At 33.6% G+C, this 13911-nt stretch overlaps 1 long non-coding RNA gene across 1 annotated transcript; it reads right to left on the reverse strand.

The window, feature by feature from the left end:
- Window positions 1-9754: 9754 nt before the first annotated feature.
- LOC127715203 (uncharacterized) lies at window positions 9755-12907 on the reverse strand. The gene is made up of 3 exons (XR_007988222.1): window positions 12769-12907; window positions 11186-11285; window positions 9755-9855 (listed from the first exon to the last, which is right to left on the reverse strand). It is a non-coding gene; the product is annotated as an uncharacterized LOC127715203 (long non-coding RNA).
- Between the last annotated feature and the right edge of the window lie 1004 nt (window positions 12908-13911).

Genomic DNA, 13911 nt, shown 5'->3' on the forward strand with positions numbered 1-13911 from the left:
GGCGACACATTTCAGATTGTTCATGTAGAGAGAGTTATCGTTCTTTATCTCAATTCAATGATTCTATCATAATACTCCCATCATAGATACAAGGATTGAAATTTTGTATTTGAGCCAAACGCGCGTTTCGTCTACAAAAGACTCAGCAGTGACGCTCAATTAAAAAAATGTCAAAAAAAAGCCAAATAGAATTAAGTACGAATTTGAAAAGCATTGAGGAAAAGAAATTCTAAAAGTTTTGCCAAATAAAGCTAAGGTAATCTATTCTTGAGGTAGAAAAGCCTAAGTATTTCAAAAATAAAAAGTTTTATAAACAGTTAATTTATAATTATGACCATATTATTGATAATTTATGTCAACACAGAAGTGCTGACTACTGGGCTGGTGATACCCTTGGGGAATAAAAACTCCACCAGCAGTGGCATCGACCCAGTGATTGTAAATACACCCATCATAGATACCAGGATTGAAATTTTGTATTTGCGCCAAGTGCTAGTTAACGCTGGCATATTATTTAAGTCGACTGCTTATAACATTTTACACACATATAATAACTTTTTAACAAGTTTTGTTTCCTTAATCATCAAAACACGAATCAAACCAAAAATACCACGTTGTACAACCGACAACATCAATAACATAATTCCTGCTCTGTAGAAACAAAGACAAACATCAACAGATGTATTGTTTTATTGTCTGTTTTGTCGTTGATTTAGATCTTTCTTTTGTTAATAGTGCAGTGGTTCTTCGACTTGTCATTTTTACGAACAAAGATGCAAATTGGGACACAACATGCTTTGAAGCTGAAATCATAATGTTTCATTGCTTTATAATGCATTAACGATCTAATAGATATAAGATGTGGTATGAGTGCCAATGAGACAACTCTCCATCCAAGTCAAAATTTATAAAAGTAAACCATTATACGTGAAAGTACGGTCTGCAACACGGAACATTGGCTCACACCGAACAGCAAGCTATAAAGGGCCCTAAAAATTACTAGTGTAAAACCATTCAAACGGGAAAACCAACGGTCTAATCTATATAAAAAACGAGAAACGAGAAACACTTATGAACCACATCAACAAACGACAATGGTACTAAACCTTCACCCTTATCTGAAACAATAGTGTAACATCACAACATAGAAAGATACAACATCAATTGAAATGACTTAACTCAATCAAAAGACATATTAACACCTGTGAACATACATATGTTTTAAACACAAATGTTTGAACTTGGTATAGAAATATAGTCACGCTTTATCTTTTCCGTCCGTCAGTCATGCATTAAAACCATTTGCTTGAAAACCTTTAAAATTCATAAGATCTTTTAGAGTACATACAATCTAAGACTCTTTCATCTTGCAATATTATTAAATCATTTGACTTTTCCACACTTTACACAAGTATTCCTTATTCCAAACTAAATGACATATTGAAAGAGATGGTATTACTTTGTTTAATAAAAAAGAATGGACAACGTAGATACAATTATCTTGTCTTAAGGAGGGATAAATCCTATTTGTAAAAAAAATCACTCTAATTCAAACAAAAAATTCTCTGAAACTGACATTATCAAGATGCTTGATTTCTTGATTGACAACATATTTGTTACGTTTAGAGGACGTTTTTTTTCAACAAATTATCGGCATTCCCATGGGAACCAATTGTGCCCCTCTTCGTGTCGACTTGTTCATTTATTCTTATGAGGCTGACTTCATACAGGAACTTCTTAGGAAGAAAGAAAAGGATTTAGCAATATCCTTTAACTTTATTTTCCGCTATATATAGATGATGTTCTCTCACTAAATAATTCAAAATTTGGTGACTATGTTGAACACATCTATCCCATCGAACTAGAGATAAAGGTTACAGCATATACAGTTACGTCTGCCTCATATCTTGACTTACATCTATAAATTGACAATTAGGGTCGGTTGAAAACTAAACTTTACGACAAAAGAGATGATTTCAGCTTCCCAATTGTGAACTTTCCATTTCTATGTAGCAACATTCAAGAAACTGTTTACGGAGTTTATATTTCCCAATTGATACGAAATTCCCGGGCTTGTATTTCCTATCATGATTTCCTTGATAGAGGATTGCTGCTCACAAGGAAGCTATTAAACCAAGAATTCCAAATGGTGAAGTTGAAATCATCCCTTCGTAAATTTTACGGACGCCATCACAAATTAGATGACCTTCATGGGATATCCGTTTCACAGATGATATCGGATATGTTCCTTATGGCGTAACTACAATCCCGTTCCTTTTTCACTAATGTGACCTACCGAATTATACTATTTACCGGGTTAGTAATAACATGAGCAACACGAAGGGTTCCACATGTGGAGCAGGATCTGCTTACCCTTCCGGAGCATCTGAGATCATCCCCAGTTTTTGGCGGGGTTCGTGTTGCTTAGTCTTTAGTTTTCTTTGTTGTGTCATGTGAACTATTAGTTCTCTGTTTGTGTTTTTCTATTTTGGCCATGGCGTTGTCAATTTATTTTCGATCTATGAGTTTAAATGTTTCTCTGGTATCTTTCGCCCCTCTTTTAAAGTAGAACATACGTTTTGTTGATGGATATACTGATATGCAGAAGTGTCCAATCAATATGGAATGTTTCCTCGATTATGAAAGCCAGGCTGTATGTGGGTAGAAGATATATCTCATTTGCCCCTATTTAACTTGTCCTCAAGAGGAGTCCGAATGTCCTGCTATTCAACCCGGTTAATCTACCTTGAAGCACCTCCCTATACACCTTATCGCTTTTTGTCCGCCATAGCTGAATATCACAAAAGGAACTGTCTGACGCATCTACAATGATCGCTGGGCCCATAGCCTCTGACATAATTTATATTTTGATCTACTTTGGAAGTTTCATATTAATGATACCGAATTTGGCCTACCAATTACATTATTAACATAACAGGTGTCACATGTGGAGCAGGATCTGCTTACCGTCAGTAGCACATGAGATAACCCCCATTTTTTTCTGTTGGGTTCGTTTTACTCAGTATCTAGTTTTGTATGTTGTATTTTGTGTACTGTTGTCATGTCTTTTTTAAGTAATGCCGTTGTCAGTTTTTCTACTTATTTTACCCGGATATGATAAAATTCATGTAAAAATGGACAGTAAATGTCCCTAGAAAAGTTATTCCATAATTTCCCAGTTTTGAATCGTTTCATTTCGGTAGCAGCTTAGTATTTCAGCAGTACCTGTGTTTGGATATCTCCTACTTGATATAAAATATATCCAAGCACTACTGTGTTCTATCAAGGATTTTATTTCAAATGAAATACAAATCTATAGCTTAAACTGCAGTTTCGTTTTTTATCAATTCCAAACATCTAGTTTGTTCTATCAAATGAGAAAATTTTTAATTAAGATACCAAACCCTTGTTGATAAATATTCCGAATCTACTTCAAAAATAATACAAGTTGGTTTTGAAGTATAGATTATAGGTACTGACGTTGTTTATCATCCTAATAACGTGTTATAGTATTCTTTTATTTGTCTTTGTAAATTAATACTTTTACTGTTTAGATTATTTTTGGCAATATCCGTTTGACTTGGCTCGGTACTTATACATCCGGTCATTGTGTTATTGTGCTATGGTAAATTTTTGTATTCTTGTCTTTCATTTTTGCTAATGTGCTTTGTCTATAAACCTTTTTGTTTATCTTTGTTGACATATTTGCTTGTTCTTATAGTAATTAAGATTATTACACAATGTTGACTGCTGTGCCCCTATTTTTGACATTTTTACCTATTTTGTCTGTTTGTTTTGTTCACACATCGTTGTCAATATAATGGAATTTTATCCGACTGTCATATAAGTGAGAGGTTTAGCTAGCTTTAAAACCAGGTTGAATCCACCATTTTCTACATAAGAAAATGCCTGTACCAAGTCAGGAATATGACAGTTTTATCCATTCGTTTGATGTGTTTGAGCTTTTGATTTTGCCGTTTGCTTAGGGACTTTCCGTTTAGAATTTTCATCGGTGTTCGGTATTTTTGTTTTTTTTAACTTTTTTTTAACAATAGGAAAGACCTACTACGTTTGTTATGATATGTTTATCGATTTTATATACGTATCATCATTTTATCATGTTCATACCGAAACACAATTTTTAAAGTCAATGACATCGACAGAACACTTGCTATAAACTTTAACTCATTTCTGAAAATAATTTTTGTGTCTAAATTTTCGACGATAGTTTTTTTTCTAGAACATCTGTAAAAGACTTCTGGGTCACTACACTTTCAAATTTCAATATAAAAACCAAGGGTCACAGACCTTGTTTTCCCGTTAAAATACATTGCAATTAACGAAATCACACATAATGTATATGGGTTATATAGGGGAAACTGATTGTTCCTTGTTGAAGAAACATTAAACGATAGAATTGTTTAAATTTCAATGAGACAATTGCTTTACATGAATACTTCCGACATATCAAATCAAAAGAGGGGGTCACGCCGGGTCTTATTGTCTTGAAAAAAAGAAAAAGAACACGATCATTGTACTAGATAATTAAATAAAATCTGTCTTTGGTTTTAATAGGATTTTTTAAAATTTCAAATACAATTTATGACACTTGATTTTTCTATAGTTGTATCTCAAAAGTTCAAGTTTTAGGTGTTTCTTTTGTATATTGAATGATACTTTAAACTAAAAAAGTATCATTCAATATACTTTTGCAACATGCCCGAAATGATATAACCAATCTGCCTTTAACCCAATGAAACCTTTTCACATTGTTTTAAAGTAATTTTTCCTAGAAATCTCAATGATAAAGGATAATGTCAAAATCACCTTTAACAAATAAGACCAATGCACCATTAGTGCATACAATAGGCCTACTAAATGTCTAATGACATGCTTTTTGATTTTTTTTTTGTCATCATGTTTGTATCAAAATACATTTTTTAGTCAGTGAGATCTACAGGAAACCTACTATACACTTTAGTTCGGACCTCTATAAACATGATAAATACTGCTAATCATTTTCAACTTAATCATTATGAAAATAAACTTATCATAGATGCCAGCACTACAATTTTATACGACAGACGCACGTTTCGTCTACAATTACTCATCAGTGACACTCAAATCAAAATAATGTAAAAGGCAAAAAAAGTTGAAGAGCATTGTAATTCCAAAATATTTTGACAAATTCATCTCAAGTAATCTATTCCTAGGTAGAAAATCCTTAATATTTCAAAAAAATTTGTAAAAATTTTATTAATTATTATGACCATATCAATGATAATTCCTGTTCACACAGAGGTACAAACTACCATTCTTCCCATTTTTTTTTAAAACTATATTAACGGTACAAATGTTTTCCTACACCAGATGCACGTTATTTAAAGTTCACTTTTTAATGTTACATGTAAAAGGAAATGTTAAATTTATAATATTAGTTCGTTTACAACTATATCAGAATACCTTTTCTTCCCTATAAAATATATATATATACAGGATTAGAGTTATGCATTGCACTAATACACTTCTTATAAGCTTTATGCTAATACGGTTTATAATGGTTTTGCTCCCCCCTTTGTTTGATATCATATGCTTTTAGCGGCTGTTTAAAAGTATGATAATGAAATACAACAATTTAGAATAAATTCCATAAATTTTCTTTAAAAAAATCATAACCGGTAATCTTTAGGTTTCAAGTTAATCTATCTAAAATTATCAACATGGTAAAAATGGTGAACGGGAACGCAACAAAGTAAATCTAGACACACAATTAGTTTACTGCCCTTTGATACATGTATATCAAGGCTGTCCGCCATAAGTTCTCGTAAAGACAAAATGGCCGCAAGTCGATGTTAATCTTCACATGAAAAGAACTTCAATCATCGAACAACTTACACAATTATTCAATCCATAATACTTTGCAATGTCTTCTTTACTCTTCATGTCTCATAAAATCCTCCTAGGAATGCTGTTATACAACGATTTCAAGTACATAAAGTCAAATTGTCCCATATGTCGCGGATTTCACGTTCTAGATCTTTGGTATTGTTTATGTTTTGAGTACGTTTCTAAAGTTCCCTTTTTTTATCGCCACCAACAGTTCTCAATATTATTGATGAGCTGGCCTATTCATGCTTTTAAAACCCGTTCTCTACAATAACCCTGAACAGATAGAGCCCAATGGACGTGGGCATTTTCATAGTGAAAAACGTAGTCTTCATTGGGAAAATGACAAACAAGCACTGGCCACATCTTATTGACAATATTGACAATGGACAGAGATTTACGGCGATGTTTTTACACAACGGGAACATTTTCTCATGTCCCGGTCATGCAAAGATTGTTTTGGTCTGCTTGATCTCTGAATGTTTTCAATATTACCCCGATGTTCATACTTTCTAAAAAAACAGTAGACTATAATCTGTTTGGTGCCTGTCAATTCGATAATTTTACATCATTTAATGCAGTGAGATGACTTTTCTTATCAAATTTCAGTTGTTGTCTATTGTCACCCATTTTTTTGTTTACAATAACTACAGTTTGAATGCAGACGACTTTGACGTCATTACGCACTTGACACATGACAAGCACATGTTTTTCTTTAGGTCCATTGTCATCCCGGTTTGCCATTGAGTCGACGGAAAAAATATGTTAACCTTACCGTGACGTGACCGACATTGTTATTTTTAAGAATACTAATGGCGGAGTACTGTAGATTGGTATACAACAGAAACCGATACATTACTTGTTCGAAAGCAAAAACCTGTCTCGTTCATTATTACTGGACTAAAAGATTTTCATATGGGTATACTTATATTAAATTTTAGGCAAACATTTAGTACGTTAGACAGACGTTTTGTCTAGATAAGATTCATCAATGGCGCTTAATCTGCTACACCATATAGTTGCAATGACAACATTGATGGTATAAATACTCTAACTATCCCTTCCTGGAGCCCGATGAACGTGATGAACATTTTCAACTCTACTCCTTGACATAGACGCAGTCATGGTCATCGTCATTACACATTACCAACTGTTCATGATGTCTCTATTAATTACCTACTGCCATTTATCATGTTTATACAAAAACTGTTAGGTATTCATCACATGCGCACGAAGCTATCTTTATGCATTACCCCTTTCAAAACTTCATTCTCTGTACAATTTATGTATGGAAACCACTGTTACAAACCCCCATTCAAATCAATGCAAACTTACAGATATCATGTCGGATATTTCCAGTCACAGACTCATGAGACTGTTCAAACCAGTCGGCATTCGAAAAGATGAAAAAGAGCAAAGATCCTTTCAGAAAAATTCCTTTGCCAACAGAGATCTGGATGCCACGAACTTAGGCAATGTCCTTCAGTATAAATCAGTTCACTCGAAAAATCCTCCCTATTTTAAAGATCAGTATACTACTATCATTTCTGATACCTATACCAATCCAATTGTAACTAAAGTTTACAATTACTAACACGTGCTGCAAGATCTCAATATTGACGAATATAAGTCTAAACCTCCTGATTGCCCCTGTGCTAGTTCCCCATTCATATATAATCCGATTGCCACGTTATTAATGCTAACCTAAACATTTTCAAGAACACTTCTCTGCGAAATGTGTTATCCAAAGGCCCGCTATATTGTGAACATTAATCCATCAAATGGCAACACAACTTCCACACACTGATGGATTCAGGCGAAGATTAAGCCAGGATATGGGTTAAACACGAGAAAGAAGACGTAGATACTCATTTCGAATGGATTAAGTGTGTGAGATCGTTGATACAAATCAGACCTTAAAAACTGAATGGGTCTATGAATACCAATGCTACATCAATTTTTAAGGCCCAAATGTTGCAAAACACCTGTCATACCCTCATGGCACACATGTTGTTGTCCCCACAGATAAAGCCCCAAACAACATCGTTTTAGTGTATAAATCACATTGCATAAACTGCTTGATAGATGAATTAGGTATTGACAACTCACTTGGAAACTCAATATACCCCCATGACACTTTTCAACCGAGGATGCAGAACTGGATCTTTCTTCACTGTATTGGATACCAGAATTTTATGCGACTGATATACAAGTGAGAGGTTTAGCTAGCTATAAAACCCAGTTTAATCCACCATTTTCTACATAAGGAAATGCCTGTACCAAGTCAGGAATATGACAGTTGTTTTTCATTCGTTTGGTGTGTTTGAGCTTTTGATTTTGCCATTTGATAAGAGACTTTTCGATTTGAATTTTCCTTGGAGCTCGGTATTTTGTTATATTACTTTCTACATAGATATCCCTACAAACAACGTTATATTGCTTGGTCTTCAAAGTACTCCACGAAACTTCTTTCTAAGTTATTAACATCAATTTTATCAGAAAGCAATGCCGGGTTTCACAGTTATTGTGAAACTAGCTATTCCATAGGGGTGGTTACTTAAAAATCCCGAAGATCTTATAGAGTACATACAATCTTAGACTCTTTCATCTTGCAATAGTATTCAAACATTAAATTTTGACTTTTCTGCAGTTTACACAAGCATTCCTAATTCCAAACTAAAAGAAAAATTGAAAGAGTTGGTCCTGCTTTGTTTCATTAAAAAGAATGGCCAACGTAGATACACGTATCTTGTCTTAGGGAGGAATAAATCGTACTTTGTAAAAAATCATAATGATTCCAACAAGAAATTCTCTGAAACTGACATTATCAAAATGCTTGATTTCTTGATAGACATATTTGTAACGTTTGGAGGACGTGTTTTTCAACAAACAATCGACATTCCCATGGGAACCAACTGTACTCCTCTTTTTGACGACTTGTTCTTTATTCATATGAGGCTGACTTTATACAAGGGAACCTTATGAAGAAAGAAAAGAACTTAGTAGTACTTAGTATCCTGAAACTTCAATTTCCACTACACAGATGATTGTCTCTTATTAAATAATTCGGAATTTGGAGACTATGTTCAACGCATCAATCCCACCAAACTTTAGATGAAGGCTACAGCAGATACAGTTAAGTCTGCCTAATCTATTGACTTACATCAAGAAATTGTTAATGAGGGTCGATTGAAAACAAAACTTTAATTTAAGACAAAAGAGATGATTTCAGCTTCCCAGTTGTGAACTTTCCATTTCTATGTAGCAACATTCCAGCAGCGCCTGCATACTGTGTATATATATCTCCCTACAGTTGATACGATATTCCAGGGCTGATATTTTCTATCATCATTTCCTTGATAGAGAATTGCTGCTCACAAGGAAGCTACTAAACCAAGAGTTCCAAATGGTGAAGTTGAAATCATCCCTTCGTATATTTACGGACGACATCGTTAGTTGGTTAAACGTTATGGAATATCTGTTTCATAGATGGCGACGGATAAGATCCAATTGAACTTCAATCCACCCCTTTCCCCGAATGTGACCTACGAAATTTACTAGAATTATCACCGGGTTTGTACTTACATGAGCAACATGACGGGTGCCATGTTGTTTGTCTTTGTCTTTTTAGCCATGTCGTTGTCAGTTTATCTTCGACCCATGAGTTTGAATATCCCTTTGGTATCTTTCACCTCTCTTTTTTTTTTAACTCAAATCAGCTGGACATCAAAAATTTGATATACATGCTGCTGGACTGTGCACAATATATAATTTTCTAGACTTACATCGTTCAGATTGTAAAATTATAGACATGAAAATAAGCTTATTTCAAACTTTATTCCTAGAAGGAGAGATGTATCTACTATAATAAAATAAATTAAGATGTAACTTAAATATATCGGTCAACAACAGTATTCTTCAAACATTGTCCAAATATATTTGTGACGAACCAGCAAACATCTGTATCACCTGCAAACAAAAGAAATAACATTCACAATATATTTAAACTGTTTACATACTGGCTATGTACGTGATTTAAGTTTATTCACTGTCCAGTTAGAAATAAAACACATACAATTCAACCAACTCACAAAAGTTCTATAAACCTTAGAAGTAGTTTGATTGTTTTGTTTTTTTTTAAATTTTTTTTACATTAAGAAGGTCTTTCAAGTTACTTTCATACAATACATGATAATAGGAGTCATAGGATTGACATTTCCTTATATAATCTAATCCTAACATTAACTGGTTGCAAAGGTAATCTACTGTAGGATTAAGATTACCTTTGATATACCCTCCGGACTTAAAACTTACATTATTTTAATCAAAACATTTTTTTCTATTGAGTTTCCAATACAACTGAAAATATAGCAAATCGATATTCACACAATAGACTACTTTCTGCAATTTCTTGGGGAAAAAAAACCCGATATTCACACAATAGACTACTTTCTGTAAATTCTGTGGAAAAAAAAACACGTTTTTTTTTTAAATTGGTAATAACTAATAACCTTTTGAAAATTGGATAGCTGTGCATGTATAATTATAAATTGGTAAATAAGGCAATGAATGAAATCGACAAAATGTTCACCTCAACGAACTTTGTTGTGTGTAATCACAACAGTTTGAAATAAAAAGATAATCTGGGTCCGGTTTCCCACTAGCACGTTCGCCCCTAATCTTGTTAGTCCTCACGCAGGTTCGTCCATAGTCATGTTCGTCCGCATGCAGGTTTGCCCGGTTCTTTTATCCTGAGAATTACATTTGCCACTAGTTTACATAACTGCAAACTTTTGAAAAAACCTATTGGGGTTTAGTGCGCAACATCATATTCAAAAGTTATTATTTTTCGATGAGTTTTTTGTCTGATGGTATACTGATGTTTGCTCAATCTTTAGTTATCCTTGCTGACTTGTTCGTCTTTTCGTTTTTTTTTTTGTTGCGAAGGCGTTGTCATTTATTTTTATTGACATACAAGTTTTGATGGTCATTTTGGTATCCACCTTTCTTTCTTTCTTAGAAAATGAAGAAAAAAAATTGCTTTTACAATGTATTTTATATTTGTATATCTTTACAATGGTACCATGCTTTCAATCATTGGGGAATCAACATGGCATTTTTCAATAAAGAAATATGCATTGACCAAGAAGTGTGTGGTGACACTGATACCGTGTCGATTTGTGCTAAATATAAACGACCATACTGTCATGGATAGATACCCCATATCCTTTGTTTGCCTTAGTATTATACTGATATTTTGGTAAGATCTTGATAAACGCATGAAGTTAATTTGCCATACCTGTTCGATTTCATTCATCGTCTTTGAACATTTCGTGTAACAATCCTGCAGCTACCGCGATCCCTCCAACTACTGAAAACACAGTTAAAGCCTTGTCAACCTGAAACCATACTATCATATGTGAACATGGTGATTATAGGCTAGATTCATTGAAAATTCAAGTAGACTTGATAACGTCCTTACTACGAAGGTAATAATCATACAAGAGTTTAGATATTCATATAATATATCGTCCTTATCAAGTAAATAAGAACGCAACATGCGCAACGTGTAATACCAATGACAATAAGTATAGATATACCTTTTTTTTCATATACCTACACATATTTTAAAAATGAAGAAAAAAAGAGGCGTTTTCAAGTTGCCATTTAAACGATTTTGACATGAAAATCTTGTTTACCATAAACAGATTTAGATTGTCAAAAGTCAATGACTTTTTGAAAAAAAGATAGAGGCGACTGATCGGAAATGATAAGTCTTAGTTTTTTCCTCACTAAATAAATCAAAATCAAAATCTCAAACACATCAAACGAATGGAAAACAACTGTCACATTCCCGACTTGGCAAAGACATTTAGGCATGTTCTTATGTAGAAAAGGGTGGATTAAACCTGGTTTAATAGCTAGCTAAACCTCTCGGCCGTATGATAGTCGCATAAAATTCCATTATACCGACAAGAATGTGTGACAAAACAAACAGACACAATAGACAAAAACTTAAAAAATTAGGGTACATCAGTTAACATTGTGTTATAATCTTAATTACTATAAGAAGAAATAACAATGTCAACAAAGAAAAACAAAATGGCATGTAGGCATGTGCCAGTTGTTGAAAACATTATGCTGTCCACTTTATCGTATATCCTTCTGGTTGCATTGTGTATGAAGGTGAATAACTAGACATTGACGAGAACTTATCGATACTGACGCTTACACCTATACCTAGGACGAGAAGTAATCTTTTTAAGAGGAATCATCTCAACATGCTCAAAATTTACAATGAACACAGGCATTTATAAAATATTTATCTAATTTTCATTTTGAATACTGTATAAAACAATTCTTTATCAATGATTTGTTAACCTATTGGCTCTGTTTAGAATCTATGAATTGGTCGATCATCATACTATAATTTGTGGAAAAATGGGGAGCCTACTACGTCAAAATTATCTCCAAAACGCCGACCCATGTACTCTTGAAAACAGATAAATTTAGCACATGGGCATGGTTATATTTTAGAAGACAAATGTACTTACAGACTATAAAGCATCATTTTATGTACTTTTAGGCCTTTTGTCAACTAGAAGCTATTGGCTGATTGGTTTTCAGGTGGAATATTCGAAAATTAAAAAAAAAAATTATAAAAAATCTATTTAAATATTTTGTGGAAGGGCAGACTAAACATTTACCGAGGTTATTCATTCAGTATATTTCGACAATTTGATACGTTCCCTCTATTTTTTTAGTCAGTGTAGGTATCGGTGTCGGTATAAGTGTCCGTGTAGATGACTTTTCGAAAATGGCTAGAACTAAGCTTTACCTTGTATCTTTTATTACCTATATACATAAATTAGCATACGTTACCTGACCGGATCTTTTTTTATCATATCGACACCAAGTGGCAAAATGTTCACAGTTGTTCCAAAATAAATTGTATGCATTTGGACCTATCATACTGAGTGCTCTTTTAACGATGTCCTTGCCTCTGAATGGCCTAAAATATACCAATTTACAACTTAAATCAATCCAACAGTATGATGACAATACGTCAATAACAATGGTTGTCTATCGATTCATTATATTTTGCTTTAAACAAATAGATAAGGCATAACTAGGGAAAATTTTGAAAACTTTGATTTACGGGAAGTGACAAAGTAGAGTAGAGTAAAAACAAGAATCATTTGTGAAACCATGAAGTCAAATAGACCAAACAAGTGAAACTGCGAGCTACTGCTCACTGATGATACCCCCCACCGAAATGCTTCACGGTAAACAGGAAGTTGTTGAGTGATGAATGTAGGTCCTGGGAAAGGTGCGACGAAAAATATTCATGGGACGGACGGACGGACTGACGGATGGACTGACGGATGGATGGACGGACAGACAGAGGTAAAACAGTATACCCCACTTTTGTAAAGCGGAAGTACCGGTATAATGATCCTTCGGCTTTAAAATGAATTATTTTGAATTAAAAAAATGAATATGGAATTCTCAGAATAATATAAAGATTTTTGGGGTAAAAACAACAAGAGGCTCTCAGAGCCTGAATCGCTCACCTGTATTTCAGAGGAGAAGATTTTTAAATGTTAGCAAACTTGATGAACAAATTGTGCAAAATTGTCTTTAAAGGGCAATAACTCCTTAAGGGGTCAATTGACAATTATGGTCTTTTAACTTTTTTGTAGATCTTACTTTGCTGAACATTATTGCTGCTTACAGTTTATATATATCTATAATAATATTCAAAATAATAACAAAAAACTGCAAAATTTTGTTAAAACTACCAATTCGGTGGCAGCAACCCAACAATGGGTTGTTCGATTCGTCTGATAATTTTAGGGCCGATAGATCTTGACCAATTAAACAATTTTACCCCATGTCACATTTGCTCTAAAAGATTTAGTTTTTGAGATATAAGCCAAAAACTGCATTTGACCTTTATGTTTTATTTTTAGCCATGGCAGCCATGTTTGTCGATGGATACAAACTTCGGATACAATTTATAAA

This window comes from Mytilus californianus, unplaced genomic scaffold, assembly GCF_021869535.1.
Source record: "Mytilus californianus isolate M0D057914Y unplaced genomic scaffold, xbMytCali1.0.p SCAF_9, whole genome shotgun sequence".
NCBI classification, from domain to species: domain Eukaryota; kingdom Metazoa; phylum Mollusca; class Bivalvia; order Mytilida; family Mytilidae; genus Mytilus; species Mytilus californianus.